Genomic DNA, 19,341 nt, shown 5'->3' with positions numbered 1-19,341 from the left:
TGATTGCAAAAGTTCGTGCCCGATTTGCATAGATGGTGGTAATAACTTCAAATCGGGCACGAACTTTTGCAATCATCCAATAGTTTTAAAATTTCAATAGATAATAACATTATTACACCCTACACACACACACATTCGTAATAAATATCTAGGAAGATTTCCATACTACATCACATTTCCACATACACACACAAATATAAGATATTACTGAATAATATATAACTAATTCTTTTATGAATATTTAGAGATTGTGATGTCGAAGCATAAATTTGATGGAATTAATCGAAAAATAATGCAGCAATAAAAATGCGCAATAATAATCATGACTAAAATTATTCTGTTGTGATGATTGTAGTCGCCCAATTAATATTTTGCACAATTTGAATTTAGATCATTTTGTAACCGATTACGACTCAATGAATATCGTGTACAATCAACTAAATATTTCGAATCTGTCACATGATTTATCAAACTTATACGCACACTTTGAAAACAAAAAATTTTGCATGCTATACAGGGCAAACATAACATATTAGTTGCGTGAATAAAATCTCATGAATAAATTTGAAGAAAATTATTTTATATCGACATACACACATCACATATATTCATATTTTTTATTTGATTACATCAAATTTGATTTATTCTGAATATTTTCTTAAATTGTTTATTTTGTTTATACTGTGAATATTGAAAGAAATATTATTGTTTTTCCAGTTTTTATATTCGATATATAATAATGTAATAATTAAAACAATATATGTATATATCGTTTTAATTACATTATTATATATACATACACATATATATTATTTCAGTTATTTTATTTTAGTTATATGTATATGATTCTACTTTTACATTCGAAAATGTATATATATATATATATATATATATATATATGTAGAATTTGTTATATTATAATATATGATACCAACCCCCTTACGCATACAAGAGATCACCAATATTGAAATATTTTTTCTCTCAGCTCGCAACGGTTTCCCAAGAGGGAGCTTTATTCATGATTGTTGCGAATCCTCTTGCATAATCCAAATTTAATAGATAGTGATTCGGGCGGGAAAAAAAGTGGCTCAAAATAATATTAATATTATTATTAAGACGCAGAAGTTTGCGAAATTTCATAGTGAGTCATTTTATTCGAGTAATTCGAATAAATAAATGTCACAAAAAATTGCCAATTATAAAAAAAAAATTATTTTATTTTAATCGGCAATTTTTAATTTTTTATTTAACTAATGGGAAATGAGCTATTAAGAGCCAAGCGCAATTAATTAGATATTTAAGCCTGTTAATTCGATATTTAATATTAGAGCTTTGTTTTTTAGTCGACAGGTTACAAAATAAACTTTTCTATTAATTGATTTTCTTATTAATTGACATTTATTTACTTATCTGTAAATAGCTTATTTATATATACTTTCGGGATGAAAAAAAAATTGACAAGTAGATTAAGTTCTACTTATTAAATTTCCTGGAAAAAATAATTTATATTTAAAGAATTAAGATGGAACAAACAAACTTTATCGCGGTCACGTAGTGATTATGCATAACGTATTCTACAACGTAACGCTCGAGAATTTTATCGGCTCACGTTATTCCGGTATGGTATTCAGATTTTATAATGCACGTGCTTCATTTCGAGAATTTATCGTTCGCAGCGCACGCATAAATATCACACGTGGAAACGACGCATCGTAAAGCATGAATGTCGCACTCGATGCACACCGAGTGGTGACTGAACGATATATATGTATATATTTGAAGGAATACTATGTGATGCGAATTAAATATCGTATATAATTTAATATCGAATATATTTGCTGCCTCTTCTCGTAATTCTACGAGAATTGGAGTATCTAATTTATTTATTTCGAGAAAAAAATGTACAAGAAAATTATTATTATATCCTCTGTACGAGAGAATTTTCTGTCTTTCAAATCTCATGCTTGAGAGATTATTTCAATTTTGTATTTCATTGCATTTGATTGGAATGAGAAAAATAATTATAGAAAAATCAATTATCTATCTGTTCCAAGATTTTATATCTTTTAAATTTATATATTTATATTTTATATTTTATTCATGCTATTTTAAAAGTTTACGAAGAAAAGTTACACACATACAGAGAATTTCTCTTAGAATTTACCCTGAAAATCATGGTAATTGTGGAACAATATAGTGTGGAAAGAATTTTATGAGAATTTCTCTGATTAATATTTATCACAATAAAAAATAATAATATTCATGACAACAAAATATTAAATATGTTTGATTAATTTTACTAAACTGCCTAGTAAAATTAATCAAACATATTTTATATTTTATTGTGCACAGAGAGAATTTTTTCTTAGAATTTACTCTGAAAAGAATTTTATGAGAATTTCTCTGATTAATATTTATTACAATAAAAATAATAATATCTATTACAATACAATATAAAATATGTTTGATTAATTTTACTATGCAGTTTAGTAAAATTAATCAAACATTTTATATTGTATTGTAATATAGATGTTATTATTTTTATTGTGATAAATATTAATCAGAGAAATTCTCATAAAACTCTTTCCATACACCATATTGTCCCATGATTACGATTTTCAGGGTAAATTTTAAGAAGAAATTCTCAGTCTGATAGATATTATTATTTTTGTTGTGATAAATATTAATCAGAGAAATTCTCATAAAATTTTCCACACTATATTGTCCTACGACTACCATGATTTTCAGGTTAGATTCTAAATTCTCTCTGTGCATCTGTGTTCCAAGATTTTATATATTTAAAATTTTTATATTTATATTTTATTCATGTTATTTTAAAAGTTTACGAAGAAAAGTCACACACACACACACACATATATTTATATATACACATGCTTTTCTTACCGTATGTTTACTGCGACAGGACATACCGAAGGATTCCCGAAATTCATAGTTGGAGTGATGCAAATTCGCTCGCACCGTACAAACATAATAGCGATGTATTTGCCGTCTGTCAGTCCGGATCAGTCGCTCGTGCGCGTCGAAACATTGTTCTTGTTCACAGAAAACTAATGTATATATATATATATATATATATATATATATATATATATATATATGTTGCGCATACATATAGTGCAAAGTATTAACTACCTAACTACAGTAATTATCTTTCGATCGATGAACTGTTCTGACGTTAGCCGTTAGCATCGCGTGAATATATCGCCGCGTGATGTCAGCACTGACACGTGACGCGGAATTTGGCGCGCTTGTGAGCGACTCGCATCCCTGATCCCTGACGAGCGTCGCGTCGAACCGCTCCGTTTCTCGTCTTCTCTAGTCGTGTAATAACGTTTCGTGTCGCGAAAATACGAGAGACGGGAGACGACGGGAGTGCAGTCGTCGCGATTACGTTGAGGTTACGTTTCTCGTAAGTAATAATCCATCTATATTTAATAAACGCGCGTGAATCGCGCGTTAGGTTAGAGTCTCGTCGAGCCTCTGTTTTGGTCAACTTTTTGGCGCGTGATTTTTGCATGTTCCCATTATCGAAAAGCAATCATCGCGTACAATTGCGCGCTGTTATTACGAATTATGTGCTGTTATTGCGAATTACGCGCATTTACACGTCGCATTTCGTGGAATGATGATGAGGTGTGCGCGAATTTCGCGAGTATTGCGACATAAAAAAAGTATCGAGCGAGAGAGTATATATACATGATCGTGTTCTATATACATATATAAATGTCGCGAGGGATAGTGATTAATACGATGCGACGAATGGCTCGCTGGTGCATAAATGTAAACAGGGTAAATAGACGCTCGGCGAGAATCTAACCTAACCTAACCTAACCGCGGAATAGAAGCATCGAGCGATTGTTGCGTTGCGGTTACGCGAGTGTAAGTGCGGCAAATATATCGATTAATCGATAGCAGTAATCGATATTCGGTCGAAAGTAAATCGAGTCGCGTGTAGTGATTTTCGGGAAAGGATCACGTATCGCGGATGTTTTTTACGACTGTTAATATTCGAATAAATAAATGTGTACCGGGAAAAAGTATCGCGCGTGTGCTCGTGGAATTTTTAATATCGCGATTACGAGTGAGTGATAGTAATTGCGATATTGACTGCTTGTGCTGATGGATCATCGTTCATCGATGGTTAAAGCTTCGGACGGAAAGATGGGGGTTAGACGAGGAAAGGAACAATGAGATAACGGTTGGTGAGTCTATAACAATGGCTTTAATTGGATCTCTCATATTTACATGCGGCGAGTTGATACAATGTGCATAATAATTGTATCATAAAATTGTATGAATTTGTTCTTTATGGATACATGATTGAAATATGCTTAATAACACGATAAAAAATTATTAAAAAAAATATCTGTCCAGAGTGAGATGTATTTTTTATATATATTTTTCCACAATTTTTACATGATCGTTATTTACAGAATTTGAAAATAATTAGTATGGAAATAACATACACTCTGATGCATTAAACTTTATATTATAAAAAAAAATACGCATAAAATCAATTTTACTTATTTACTTTATATTATTTGCTTTATATTAAATACTAACGTAATGTCGATCTGACAATGAACCAGTAATAACATAACAAACATTATTTACAACCGTTATTTATTGTAACCATTTTCTATAATTTACATATACATATATATACATATAATTTGTTTGTGCACAACAAATGAGACAACCATCGTTAGAATATTTTCGCATATTATTTTGTCGAAAAATATGAAAACATTATTTGAGATATTGCGGAATATTTTATATAATATATAACGAAAGAGAGAAAGGTATCAATATTTTGCACATAAAATAGAATTTTTATAGCTTTCGGGGAAAAAAGGTTTCATAGTCGCATATGGGATCTCTTTTCATTTATCTCCCCAAGCTATATCAAGGTGCTTTATTTACGAGATATTATGTTAAAGTATGGAAATTGATTATTTCTGTGCGTCATCAGGATCATCGTTTATATTCGTGTACAACGTCATGCGAGCCCTAACTGCGTAATCTCTTGCAATTCACATATAAATTGATAATGTCTAAAATTATTCTAACTCGATGATTAATAATCGAAGTTATTGCAAAATCTCTTCATGCTAATACTGATATACGGAACATCGCGCCAGTTGAATCGATTCTGTCCAAGAGAAAGAGAGAGAAATAGAAAGCTATTTCACATCTCACGATACGCTGGTTGCCAACTTTGGTGACCAGTTACTACGGGGAAATATTTATCTTAACTAACTTCTGGTGCTTCAATCTTCGTTTCTTACCGGATTATCGCGCGGTGATCCGAGATATCGGAAAAGGATCACGTCGTTTAACTCGGCTCGATAAAATTTTTCTTTCATTTTATGAGATTCGTAGAAATAAGATTTTTCTATTAAGTCACCAGAAAAACAATTAACTTTTTAAAGAAGAATGACATGTGTCATCTCTCTTTTTATTTATTATCTTTATTATATAATTTTTATTTAATATATCAATGAAATTCGAAACTTAAGCAATTGTATATACTATCGCAGAGTACAAATATAAATATAGATAATACAATATGTATTTTAAAAAATTTTGCAGGCATTATTATGGCGAAAATAATGTATGCAAATTTTTTGAAATAACTTTCTTGTATGTCTATCTTTTTCAATACTCTTTCGATACTCTTCTTCCACTTTTAAAATAATCTGATGTTGCATTTTTATTTAATATATCAATGAAATTCGAAACTTAAGCAATTTTATATACTATCGCAGAGTACAAATATAAATATAGATAATACAATATGTGTTTTAAAAAATTTTGCAGGCATTATTATGGCGAAAATAATGTATGCAAATTTTTTGAAATAACTTTCTTGTATGTCTATCTTTTTCAATACTCTTTCGATACTCTTCTTCAACTTTTAAAATAATCTGATGCTGCATTTTTATTTAATATATCAATGAAATTCGAAACTTAAGCAATTTTATATACTATCGCAGAGTACAAATATAAATATAGATAATACAATATGTGTTTTAAAAAATTTTGCAGGCATTATTATGGCGAAAATAATGTATGCAAATTTTTTGAAATAACTTTCTTGTATGTCTATCTTTTTCAATACTCTTTCGATACTCTTCTTCAACTTTTAAAATAATCTGATGCTGCATTTTTATTTAATATATCAATGAAATTCGAAACTTAAGCAATTTTATATACTATCGCAGAGTACAAATATAAATATAGATAATACAATGTGTTTTAAAAAATTTTGCAGGCATTATTATGGCGAAAATAATGTATGCAAATTTTTTGAAATAACTTTCTTGTATGTCTATCTTTTTCAATACTCTTTCGATACTCTTCTTCCACTTTTAAAATAATCTGATGCTGCATTTTTATTTAATATATCAATGAAATTCGAAACTTAAGCAATTTTATATACTATCGCAGAGTACAAATATAAATATAGATAATACAATATGTGTTTTAAAAAATTTTGCAGGCATTATTATGGCGAAAATAATGTATGCAAATTTTTTGAAATAACTTTCTTGTATGTCTATCTTTTTCAATACTCTTTCGATACTCTTCTTCCACTTTTAAAATAATCTGATGCTGCATTTTTATTTAATATATCAATGAAATTCGAAACTTAAGCAATTTTATATACTATCGCAGAGTACAAATATAAATATAGATAATACAATATGTGTTTTAAAAAATTTTGCAGGCATTGTTATGGCGAAAATAATGTATGCAAATTTTTTGAAATAACTTTCTTGTATGTCTATCTTTTTCAATACTCTTTCGATACTCTCCTTCCACTTTTAAAATAATCTGATGCTGCATTTTTATTTAATATATCAATGAAATTCGAAACTTAAGCAATTTTATATACTATCGCAGAGTACAAATATAAATATAGATAATACAATATGTATTTTAAAAAATTTTGCAGGCATTATTATGGCGAAAATAATGTATGCAAATTTTTTGAAATAACTTTCTTGTATGTCTATCTTTTTCAATACTCTTTCGATACTCTTCTTCCACTTTTAAAATAATCTGATGCTGCATTTTTATTTAATATATCAATGAAATTCGAAACTTAAGCAATTTTATATACTATCGCAGAGTACAAATATAAATATAGATAATACAATATGTGTTTTAAAAAATTTTGCAGGCATTATTATGGCGAAAATAATGTATGCAAATTTTTTGAAATAACTTTCTTGTATGTCTATCTTTTTCAATACTCTTTCGATACTCTTCTTCCACTTTTAAAATAATCTGATGCTGCATTGATGCATGCCAAATGTGAAAGGGAGAATTCCTTCTATCGATATATATCGCGTGTCTTTTAGATTCCTTTTTCGCACATTCTGCTTACATTCGAAGCCAATTTTGAATAATTTACTCGTCAATCGAGACGTTTAAATCAGACAATGACTCACGCTAACTTAAGCTTTTTATTCTTATCTAACATGAGTAAATCCTTTTGGACGATATCATCATTCACTTGAAGAAAAATACACGAACTTGATTAACGTTGAATGTATCAATAAAATTTTAGAATAATACAACTTCGTCGGTTTTTTTTACAAATAAATAAAATTGATATCAAAAGTGTAATTCTGTACCTCAATCGTGGCTCAAATTACGGCCAATGTTTCCACATCTCTCTTTAGAAATAGACGGGATAAAATTTCATATTTATCAGTAGGAATAGATTTTATTTCGTAAATTCAATTTGCATAGATGGGATGTTATACGAAATTGATACGCTTGATATGTGAGAAATTTTGCGATGTTCTACGTACATAGTCGACACAGGAGTTATTAATTATTAATTATTATAGTTAATAAAATATCAACATTAATATATAATCTCTAATTAACTATTATATCTGCTCTATAAACTAGATCGTGTTTTTTCTCTACATTTTGAGCCGATAAATACGACGAAATAATGACGAAATAATAAATTCCTAACGTTTCGCCTTTATCATTGACACGTTGCCGTTGCAAATCATGCATTTCCTGCACAGTCAAGCGGAAATTGTTTCGCTCAGGAATATTTATTCTTGGCAAGTTTTGCAGAACGCTGTTGAGAAGAATGCGAGAGCTAGATAAATTGACACATATTCACACACTGTTCCATGTTTAAGCAATCTTGTGTATCGCGTGACCGTATCAATATCAGATAAGAATATTAATTCCCTCAGAGATTCATTTAATCATAGTTAAGAATATTAATTCCCTCTGTAAACATACTAATCTGGGTAAACTTTTTTGTCGTTTCTCTTACCCTTGACTACATCACGAATCTCCGTATCGCAAAACTCGTTTTCGCTCAAGGTCTGGAAGATTAGTGCGGACTCGACGAGATACTTTACGTCTGCAGCGAAATATGTTGGATAAGCGGGTTCGCTTCATCTCGATGAAGCTCTAAAACGAGCGTGGGAAGAAACGCTCGTCCCCCTCGGGGACTACATCTTACTCTAACTCGTTTTTACGCCCGTCGAAGGGCTGCCCTTTCTATATCTCATCCAGTAATGCATTCGCGTTGAATCTCCACCCAGGATACCCATCCATGGAGATGTCTGAATAAATCAATTTCTATAGCACTAAATTTCGCTAACATAGCAACTGAGACTTTTATAATATCGATTATGCATCTGCAAGGCGTATCTCCTGAGTCTCTTCTTATTTGATAACGTATTATATATTGATATGAGAGGATCTGATATCTTTTTCTTTTTTTTTTTTTTTTACTAATGCTGTTAGCTTTATTTTCTTATCTCTATTTGTATGGAGCACTTGAATATTTCTCAGTTTTATCTTATAAATTTTATTTGACTATAAAAACTATTAAAAATTAAAAATTTGAATAAGATATATCTTGTTAAAAATACGTACTTTCAAAGGTTTAAAAAGAAATTATATTCTTTGAAATACATGACATGAAAGTAGCTTTATTAATTAACCTACAATGTAATATAAAATAAATATAAATAAATTTATTACACACCATTATTAATTATGTATGAATTATCATTAATTCTCATTGCAAGAATTTAATAATAATTCGAATAATTTGATTAAAAAATTGACGAAGGGATAATTAAAATTTGAAACGTGGACTATGCTTCTCGGGGCAGCATACTTTAAGAAATTTTTTTCTTTTTTTTCCACACTAATACTATCCATTATTTTAAACCGATATCGTCACGATTTTATACTCCGATTTAATACTCGAAACCTCTCGGTTTCTCCCTTTCTTTCGCTCTCTCCCTGTCATGCATGATTGACGACGACGCTTCTCGTCAGATGCGCCGGCCAAAGCGCAGCTAGGGAACCGGGTATTGAAACGCCATACCGAGCGAGACAGAGACAAACAGCTGTGAAGCGAGTGACAGATCCGGAGGAATGGCGAGTCGCAGTTCGCACGCACGCACATGCACGTACATATACACGTACACGTACACGTTCGCAGGGAGCATGCCCGCGCTAGCGGGCGAACACAACACGACGAGGACGACGACAACGACGACGACGACGACGACGACGACGACGACGAGAACGACGCTCCTCGCTACTCCGCCAGTTCTGGGTTCGCAGGGAGGCAGCTCGTCGGCGCTCTCTCAGTCCGATAGCGCACGCGACCTCGCGAGGTTCATACAACCCCGTGCTCCGAGTGCTCGTCCTCGTTTCTGCGCGCGTAGCGAAGCTATCTCTCGGTTTTTCTTCTCTCTCTCTCTCTCTCTCTCTCTCTCTCTCTCTCTCTCTCTCTCTCTCTGCCGGCTCCTTTCCCTCCCCCGTTACTTCCGCGAAATTGAAGCGGAAGTTGAAGCGATGCAAAGACGTTCGCGGTTTGACTATTGACTGGAATTAACTATGTTTGGTGAAGTTCCTCGCGGAACTAGTTTTAATCAAGCTGCTAACTGTCTAGTTCCGAATTAGTGATTCTCTTTCTGCGGATTGTAATTCTCTCTCGTTGCCGACAAAGGAAGGAGAAATCTTAGTATCCTAGGAATATCAACTAGCTGCGACCGACGTGCACGGTGTTTCTTGTGTTCTCAGTGTGTTTCCGCAGCGTGTAGGCGGTGTTAGTGTAAAGGGCATCGCGGAGAGATACGTTCCTCGAGCATTCACGGTGAGCATTTATTGGAGAGATCTCTCGATACCAGTTATGATTATGCGCATCGTTTGCACGGATTTACTTTGAATTGATTTCGAATGATTTGAATTCGATTTGGAATTCACTTTTAATTATGAAGGTTACCCGGACTTCTCTTGCTTTTTTTAATCGTATATATTATGAGAGCTTCGCGGTATTGTAAAGTTTCGTTAATTAGCGGTGCATACGTGAATACGCGCGGAAACGAATCTTTATTAATTATTAAAGCACCAAATAAAGCTTTCCTTTTTTTACTTCGAAATCGTCGGAGGTCGACGTGCGTGGAAATTTCTGAAATGAGATCGGGATACAATGCCGCTTTCTTTATAGAAAGAAGAGATTGAGAAAACAATTCTCAATATTGCTTGTTTGACGAGTTGTGCTTATATGTAAGCCACAAAATCCAATTTAATTGCTTTTAAAGTGGCGACTTGCGATTGTTTTGTGATGAAATATAATTTACTGGAATAATTCAATAATCGTGCGAACGATGCGAATACTAGGTATTTATTGTAAAAATATTAAAATAACTTTTAAATTTTTCCCGAGCTTATTAAGATACTCTCATGTTTAATTAGGAGAAATAGATGCGTTTATGTATTCGCGATAGGAAAATAAACGTTAAGAGATAATACTGTGATAATATTGATGTATGTAGATATATGTTATCGCGAGTTTTTTCTGTTTTGGAGTACTTGGAGCCATCGAAAAGCGTTTTAATTTCAAAAGCAATACAGTTTATAATGTGGAGTTATTCTTTTTCTTTTTTTTTTTTTTGTCTCTTAAAATCTTCGACGCGAGTTATTAAATCAATAATTTTAAATCACTTTACAGAACTTATGTAACAGTTCTACCATCAACCTTCAAAACAACAAAGTTTTCTTAACGATTAAAGTATTTTTGAACACAGTAAGAATTTCAGTTTATCTCGTTACGTCGTAAGGGAATGACAAGCGATTTTATCGCCGGCAATGAAAATCTTAAATCTATTGTCTCTCGTGATTACGTGAGTTGTCGAGTAACTTGAGCGAATAATAATCGCGCGGTGAAATTCGGATTCGTCGTCATAGCGTGTAAATAATTACGGATCTTATATATGCTCGTATATAATAATCTTCTCCTCGTCTCCTTATAACTACAGAATACGAATATATGCATCTCGGGACGAATGCCATCTCATTTTCCCGGCGTTATCTCTAACCAAGGAAAGCATTCAGTGTCATGAACGTAATGAGAATAAGCGCGCGACAAACTGACGTCATTAATTAGCGGCGCACGCGAGCGTGATAACCCTTTCACGCTATCATAACGTAATGGGATAAAACGTGTGATAATCGCGAGACTAGATTTCTTTTAATCTCTATATCGAACGGAATTTTATGTAAAATTCATTTAATTTCGATCTTGTGTCACCGAATCATATATTTCGCAAATTCATCGATTCTTCTCGCAACACATTGGAAGTCTGGAAAAAAAAGAAATACCTATAATTTATTGTCTTCGCGTGACATTTGACCGCGATACGCGGTCTTTAATTATTCAAAGAGACGTGTTTATCTAGCTGATAAAATATCGGGCGTCGCAGCTCTCGCGACGTATCGGGAGCGATCTTTTCCCCCGTCAGCTGTTCACCTGCGGGCGATCATCACATAGTAGTAGTACAACCAGAAGGAATAGACGGGCTTTTTGTTTTGCCTTTATCTCGTTACAAAGCTGACACCGAGAAGGTCCCGTCGAAGGCATAAAGGGAATGTAATTCTGTCCGTGGTAGTAAAACTCACGCGATAATGAGGGTACAACTTGTTTTTGGAAAAGCTTTTATTTCAAGGGCAAGTGAAGAGAGAATGAAGACCGAGTGTTGCGTACCAACTGTGTAAATAAAACGTCGTCAGGTTTGATGTAAGAAAATTGACTTTTTTTTAATGAGGCTTTATACGGATCTCGATATTAGAATTCGTCGTTTAGACATCCATCGACATTTTACCCTTTCTGCGAATTTTTTTTTGTCTTGTCATCTTTTAAAAGAAACCTCTTGAAATCGATAAAAAAAAATACTGGACGTTCTGTATAAAGGTATTTCTGAAGTTGATCGATAAATCGTACTAGACAGAGCATAAAATCGCGTTTAACGACGATTTTAATTAGATCCAATTAAAATAAATTTTTAAGCTCTATTTAGAGCAATAATATTGAGTGTTTTGCAATTTCGTTTTGGTTGTGCAAAATGTTTCTTCGTTACACTCTGAATTATTCCCTCTGCAACGACGCAGTTTCGATATTACAAGCATATTTGTACTCGGCTTTACAATTAAAATTTGATGAAATAAAAATAGCTCCGATACATGTTGAAAAATCGCGCTTAAATGCAGCTGAAAAGATCATATTTTATCCACAAGCCATTTATAAACAGTGCGAGTTAAATTATCGCTTGGACAAATTTTAAACACAAAAAATGTATTAAATTATTTTGAGTATGCGAAAAATGTATTAATTACATTACATACATTTTACAAAATATACTTGAATGCATTAACGCATTTATAAATCGAATGAAATATTAAAATATCATATAATACGCTAATTATTTTAATTTTATTGGACACATAAAATGTATTATTTCCGTTAATGAGACAGTTTATCTAAAATTTTACCGATGTGACAGAATTGACGTCAATTCAACACGAAATCCTTCTACTCGGATTAATTAATCTAGAATGTTCGGTTGTTTCAATTGAGCTCGCTGGTCGTCGATTTTTGCCATCAATATCGTTGATCGTTTTATTTTCGTCGTACTCTTTTCACTTACGTGTCATGCGAGAGTCACCGGTCCAGTGACAATGAACCTCCGAACTCGCGTTCTCGTGTGTGTCGCGGCGAATTTAATTTTACCCGAAAAACACGCGGTGATGGCAGCGCGCGCAGGCGGTCGAACCCGTGCCAGAACTAACTTTGTTTTTCGCCAAACCGCTGTAGTCGACATTGACACTCGCAACAGCCAACAATCACATGATGCATATGCATCGACGTGGCGTCGTTCTCCTTGACGTTGAAACATAGGAAAGTAGACTGCTGCGACACACTGAGAAAAGTCGCACCTGTGCGAGAAAGAAAAAATATGTTATACCGCTCTCGTCGATTGCTTTGGCGCGTTTCGCGCACATCGAAGCTCGAATTACGAATATATATTTCTCGATTCATGTCACGACATGCGCTCTTTCTTTTTATCTCTCCCCGGTTCGAAAGTTTAACGATCAATTCGACGTTTTTGCCGGTCGATTGTTTTTTCATGACATTGAACGATGGACGTGCGAGGTGTGCTTTAGGAAACTTCTCGTTCGATCGAAATTTTAAAGGTCTGTTTAAAGAAGAGAACAATTTTTCGTGTGATATAACATTGCGACATCGTAATCGCATCACGTTTTAATCGAGTCAAATATTTTAGGGAGAAAGAGAATTTTATTCCAAAATTTATATTTTATACTGCAAGTAAAGTGCATTTGTCACTATAATTGTATAATATAAAATAATTATAGTTGATTCTTCTATTTTTATAGTTATTACTATTATAATGTTGGTAATAACCTCCTATACGTAATATAATAATAAACTTATATATAATTGGCATCAAAAACATTATTAATTATAACTATATTAATTAACTAATTTTTTTTTTTCAGTATAATATGCTAAAGCGCATGTAAATATAAAAGGAAATTATGTATAATAGAAAGTTAATTTCGACATTTTTTTTGGAATAAAGTTCTTTTTAAAATGAAACGATTTAATTAATTCAACTCTCATAGCCAACGATTTAATTAATGCAATTAATCATGTATATAGGAATTTGTTTTTATAAAGATAACATTTACATTTAATAAAATGTTTGCTACCTTTTCGTGGAAAGTTCTATACAATAATATTAAAGTAATTTTTTCGGGAGAACATAGAACGTACGAAAGGGTTCTATTTTACGCGTGACGATATTGCCGATGTAACCTGCGGCGGTTTGGAGATGCGGAAACACAGTGACATCGGTGCAAATTGTCTGCGATTTCACGAACTTCGTAAAGCGAAAAAAGGTTGTACGAGTAAAAAAAGAACAGAATTTCTCTGCGTTTACTAACGATCTCGGCTCGTTAATTTTAACAATTTATATGTAACAGTTTTTCATGGTTATTTCTTTTGTAGTAATTAATCGAAAATATTATAATGTATAATAATAATGGATACGATAATTACATCGCGAGCAACTTTTTAAGATAACAAATATATCGGATGAAATACGTATAGGATGTCTTAAAGTATTGTAAATTTTATTCTTTAAAGCCAATGTTTTAAATTTTTGAATTGTAGTAAAAGCAGTTTTAGAGTTTTGATAACGAATTTATAGAATTTTGCATACATTTTTTACATGCTTTATAAAGTTTTATAGAATACAATATTATGCGTCAAAGTGTTTAAAACCGTATTCGCTAAACAAAAACGCATTTAATAAAGTCTTTTCTCTTCAGACACGGTTTTTCTTTTAACTTCTGAAGAATTGATGTTATTTCCCACATTTCTTTCATCTTGACAAGATAAATTTTAATCTCTTCAGGCGCGAGAGATATACTTTAGCATATTCTAAAGCATCATCTCAACTCGAAGTTCGACTACTCCCACAGCACTAGACTGATTAAGACAGGTGCTCTCAAACTTCTCTAACTTTAGCTGCACGAGGTCAGTAAGAAAAATAAGCAAACAGGAAGTAAATTTCTTAACTCTTCCATTAATTTTATTACAAATGATGAGAAAGTAAGACTCTGTGTATTAGCTGTGTATTAAACGAAGATAAAATTGCAAATATTTCGTCTTTGTATAGTGCGATATTGTGAAAAATTTAACTTGCTCGTTACAAAATTGATTAAAATTTAATTAATTTTTTAAAATTACGGCAATAAAAAGTTATTACATTTTTTATATTGCAGTTAACAATTGAAAAAGATTTTGCAGATTTACTTTGTTTCGATAATAATTCAAAAGGAATCTAAATCGCGCAATATTATTCAAACATATTGCAACTACGGCTTATATTAGAATGCTTTCAGTAGCAGCGACAAATCTAAACAGATCATGTGCAGGTAATGGATGTTGAATTATTAGCCTGTCCGTCTCATAATGTTTGGAAAATTGCTGGTTAATACTTAACTTGCGGTTTCTCTGCAACCTGAAGAGATTGAACTATCGAGAATTTCAATTGATACGTTATCTTGACGATTTTTTGTTGTGTTAACGTTAATTATATATATTTATTATTTTTTTCTCTTAGTTATATATGACTTTATTATCACTCATATGTATAACTACTTTTGATTTTTTACATCTTTTCTTATTGTTTATAAATTTAATCTTTTGTAATTGTGTGATCTCTTATTTTTAATATATGAGGCCTAATCTAAGTCATCTCTTTGTTTCTCTTGGTTTCTTTCATCAGCTTTATAGTGTATGTAATAGACAATTTTTCTCTTTTCTGGATATACTTCATTCCGCTATATTCGATCCGACAGCTAATTATATATGTCATGATATAGCCGCATGGTTTTATTAGAAAACTTGTCGAACCGTACCTAAGGAAATGCATTTCTATAAATATGTTACTTGCGCGTCATCCCTTTAATTGACAAAGTCGCGATAATGTGGTGTGGATTAACGAAGGAAATATGTTTAGGAAAGCCTCTAGTCTTAAATCGCATTCTGTTTTTTTTATTTGAAAAATGTAAAAAATTCTGCTCGATAAGACCTTTAACAAACAATTTGGCACCGCGGCAATTTCAAAAGAAATTGTAGCTAACCGATTATCTATTATTGACAATCGTTTCACTTGACATTTGGTAAATTGCGTCGTCCATCGATCCGTTCTGTGTTCTGCATATTTTCTTTTGAATCTACTGTCAGATCGAGTTCGTGTTAAAGACATGTTGCATATTACGAATCAAGATAAAAAAAAATTGGTAGTAGACAAACAATATTGCAATATTGTAAAAGTTATCAATGCTATATTTTTTATCATAAAATATCTCGATTTACGTAATTAATATCATATTTCCATGAACAATATAAATTCAGCAATATTAAAGCATATTGCTTCGAAATAAATTTTTTATATCGGAGAATATTTTTTTTTATAAAAGAAATACACGGAATATTTTTTATGTACATAAATTTCGAGATAAATTTTTATTTTTCGAGTAGATCATTAAATATAAAGTGTTGTATTCACATGTATAATTTATTTATGTACGAAGCGCGAGCTCTGTAAGAAAGATATCTTTATACGTTAACGTTAAAAGGTCAGTGCATAACCGTCGCCTTTAAAGGCTTACATTCCAGATAAGGAGCATTAATGTGCGATAATTCTTATTACATAAAAAATTTGATCATTTATCCTATTGCTTAATCGTAATCATTTATATCAGAAGTGTGGTTTTCGAACTTTTGGAAATACATTCATCATTCTGATATCTCTTGTCACTGATTCTTGTATATCGTGCGTCATATCATTAATTATTATTAATCGCATTAATATCGCATATATTATGGATGCACGAAAAACGTGCACTTGGCAGCTAACTATTTGATGATTAATTTTACACGATATATATTCTTATCTCTTATGTGTTCTCATACATTATACAAAGAAATATATTGAGCATATAAGGACGTATTTTGATATGCTACACGCATATAAAAATAATAAAAAAATATATATAAAATGTTAATTCACGCATAATGAAATATTTATTTTATAATCTGTTTGTATTAGTTAGTTTGTATACTAGTTAGATAATATAACAAGATTTTTTAATTGAAAATTTTTTTCACCGTTAATCGCAAATATTTGCGTTTTGATATCATTATTAATATAATATATTTTATTTTGGCGAAAATTGAATGCGTCAGGAAATAGCAAACTATATGATACAATTGGAATCAAAATTATTATTTTTTTCTTATAGTGTTTTTCAAAACTTTCACTTTCTGTTGGAGTAATGAAATAAATTATGAAATAATATTTCACGCACAGAGATATAGGTAAACGCGATTTATTTACTAGCAAACGTCAAAGCAACGCAAGCATATTGACAATATATACGAAACAATTAATAAATCATTATTACGCAATTAATAAGAAGATATTTAAAAAATAATCTTCCTTCATTTAATTAAATAATATATTAGATGTTTAAAATATTTGATTAATATTCAATGACATATGGATTTGCCTCTATTGCGTTTATTTCATATAGATAGAATTCGTTTTATGCATGAGAGCATCTAGCTCTCGATATTCACCTCTCAATGGAATACATGCGACGTCGCAGAATGCCTGTCAGTCAGGCTCTTCCAATTGTTGGTTGCATTTTGCAGCAACGACTTTTAGAACAGTTTTAGAACTCGAATTTCGGTTAATTACAATACACTGCGAAAGCAATTCGCCAACTTGTAACGAACAATTTCCCTTAATACGATTACAGTGCAATTAATTTTACTCGTGAAATATTTATTTGTTTGAATTAAATCATCAAACGCGTGTCGGAAAATCTGATTGTATTATGGCATCGATAATAATGCTACTTGAAGTGTTTATATCATTATCATCGAAAAAGAGGGCATCTATTATTACATATATTATTACATTTATAAAATTTTTAATACACAATTTTTTTATTCTTTTTATTCGGGCACAGCTCGCAATTCTCGACTCGGATTTCACGATATGTATGGAATAGTGCCGTGACGATGTCTATGTTTGCGGAAGACGTAATTAATCCTGCTAGTGGGTGATCCCAATGCATGGTACTCTAATGGCTAGAGTCAACTCGGCTTCGACAAGCTCTGTCGTTGTTTGATGATCAGATACGTGCTTAAAGCTTGCTCATTATGCTACGATAGCTGCTGTTTATTGCGAAAGGCAATGATGAAATGTACGCGTTGGAAATACTATTGAGGATATAGAGGAATGAAGTGTTTTTTTTTATATATATGTCAAGGTTTTTTATTTGAAAAGATTGAATAAATCGGGTATTATAATGTTAGTCAATTCTGCATGGAATTATACGCGAAATTTTGCGAAGATATTATAAAATATATGTGAGGAGTAGATCGTGATAAAATTCTCATTAATATTTAATATTATTGAAATAAAATATTTTATACAAAGTATCTTTTTAATATTTAGTTTATTCTTTCAGCAATAAAAAACTGTTTATTTTAGATTTTTTAATTCTCAGTATTAAATGTTTTGAAAATTAAGCATTGAATTAAGATTCTATGAAATTTATTATAATTATTAAAATATATTAGACATATTTTATACAGTTATTAAAAATATGTTTGATTAAAAGCTTGAATAAGAATTTACTGGGATATTTTAAAGATGAAATGTGCAATGATTGATGCAAAGTTAATATCGAACTACTGTGCTCTTAATAATCGTCCGTGCCTTTTCGTTGTGCTATCTTATCTAATGTCAGTTAGAATTTTTGCTGTCGTCTCATCTCTTAGCTGATATACATTTATTATGCATACGAATAGTGTGCCAGACAATAAAATTACCATGTGTGGTCTCTGTGCCTTTTATCCTACATCTAATGGCATTCGCATAACTACGCGATACGCGAACATAAACATGAAATAATTTTTCATAGGTTCGCTTTAATGTCCGCCGACAAACAATTAGCATTTTCTTATATATCTCTGTGCATAAGATATCATCTCATAATTTATTCTATTGTCTCCTGTGCGCGCGAGGGACGTTGTTTGAGAATTATTTTAATTCCGATTATATAGCGCTATTGTTTGCGATCCCTTGATGCCTTTGCCGCTCGATTTCCAGATTAAAATATATTATGCTGAGAGAGAGAAAGAGAGACGCATTTGCTAGCAAATGTTACTACGATCAACGGTAAAAATTCTCGATTAGGAAGTTTATTATATTACATAACTGATATATTTCTCATCTCCTCTCAGATTCACGCGAGGCTTTCTGCCAACGTGACGAGACAAGATATCGGGATTACCGAATAATTTATGCTAATAAAAAGATAAAGGCAGCGCATAAATTTTCTAACGCGGGGTGAAATGTATATATGAAAAGT

General features: G+C 31.7%; 1 protein-coding gene across 6 annotated transcripts in view; it reads left to right on the top strand.

Moving 5' to 3' along the window:
* The window catches only part of Dnc (phosphodiesterase dunce), a 149,350-nt gene that overhangs the window by 1,789 nt on the left and 128,220 nt on the right, over positions 1-19,341 (top strand). For 5 of the 6 annotated variants that reach the window (XM_083043043.1, XM_083043044.1, XM_083043042.1 and 2 more), the window contains exon 1: positions 9,667-10,180. The exons of the other annotated variant lie outside the window; for it this stretch is intronic. The gene's annotated coding sequence lies outside the window, so the exon portion shown is untranslated. Of the gene's footprint in view, positions 1-9,666; positions 10,181-19,341 lie in introns of those variants that run through there. 6 annotated transcript variants of the gene reach the window in all.

This window comes from Prenolepis imparis, unplaced genomic scaffold (genome assembly GCF_030444845.1).
Source record: "Prenolepis imparis isolate NDT839.2.m4 unplaced genomic scaffold, iyPreImpa1.0 SCAF_7, whole genome shotgun sequence".
Lineage (NCBI taxonomy): Eukaryota > Metazoa > Arthropoda > Insecta > Hymenoptera > Formicidae > Prenolepis > Prenolepis imparis.
Note: the sequence above shows the minus strand (reverse complement) of the source record. Positions and strands in the feature narration are given on the sequence as shown.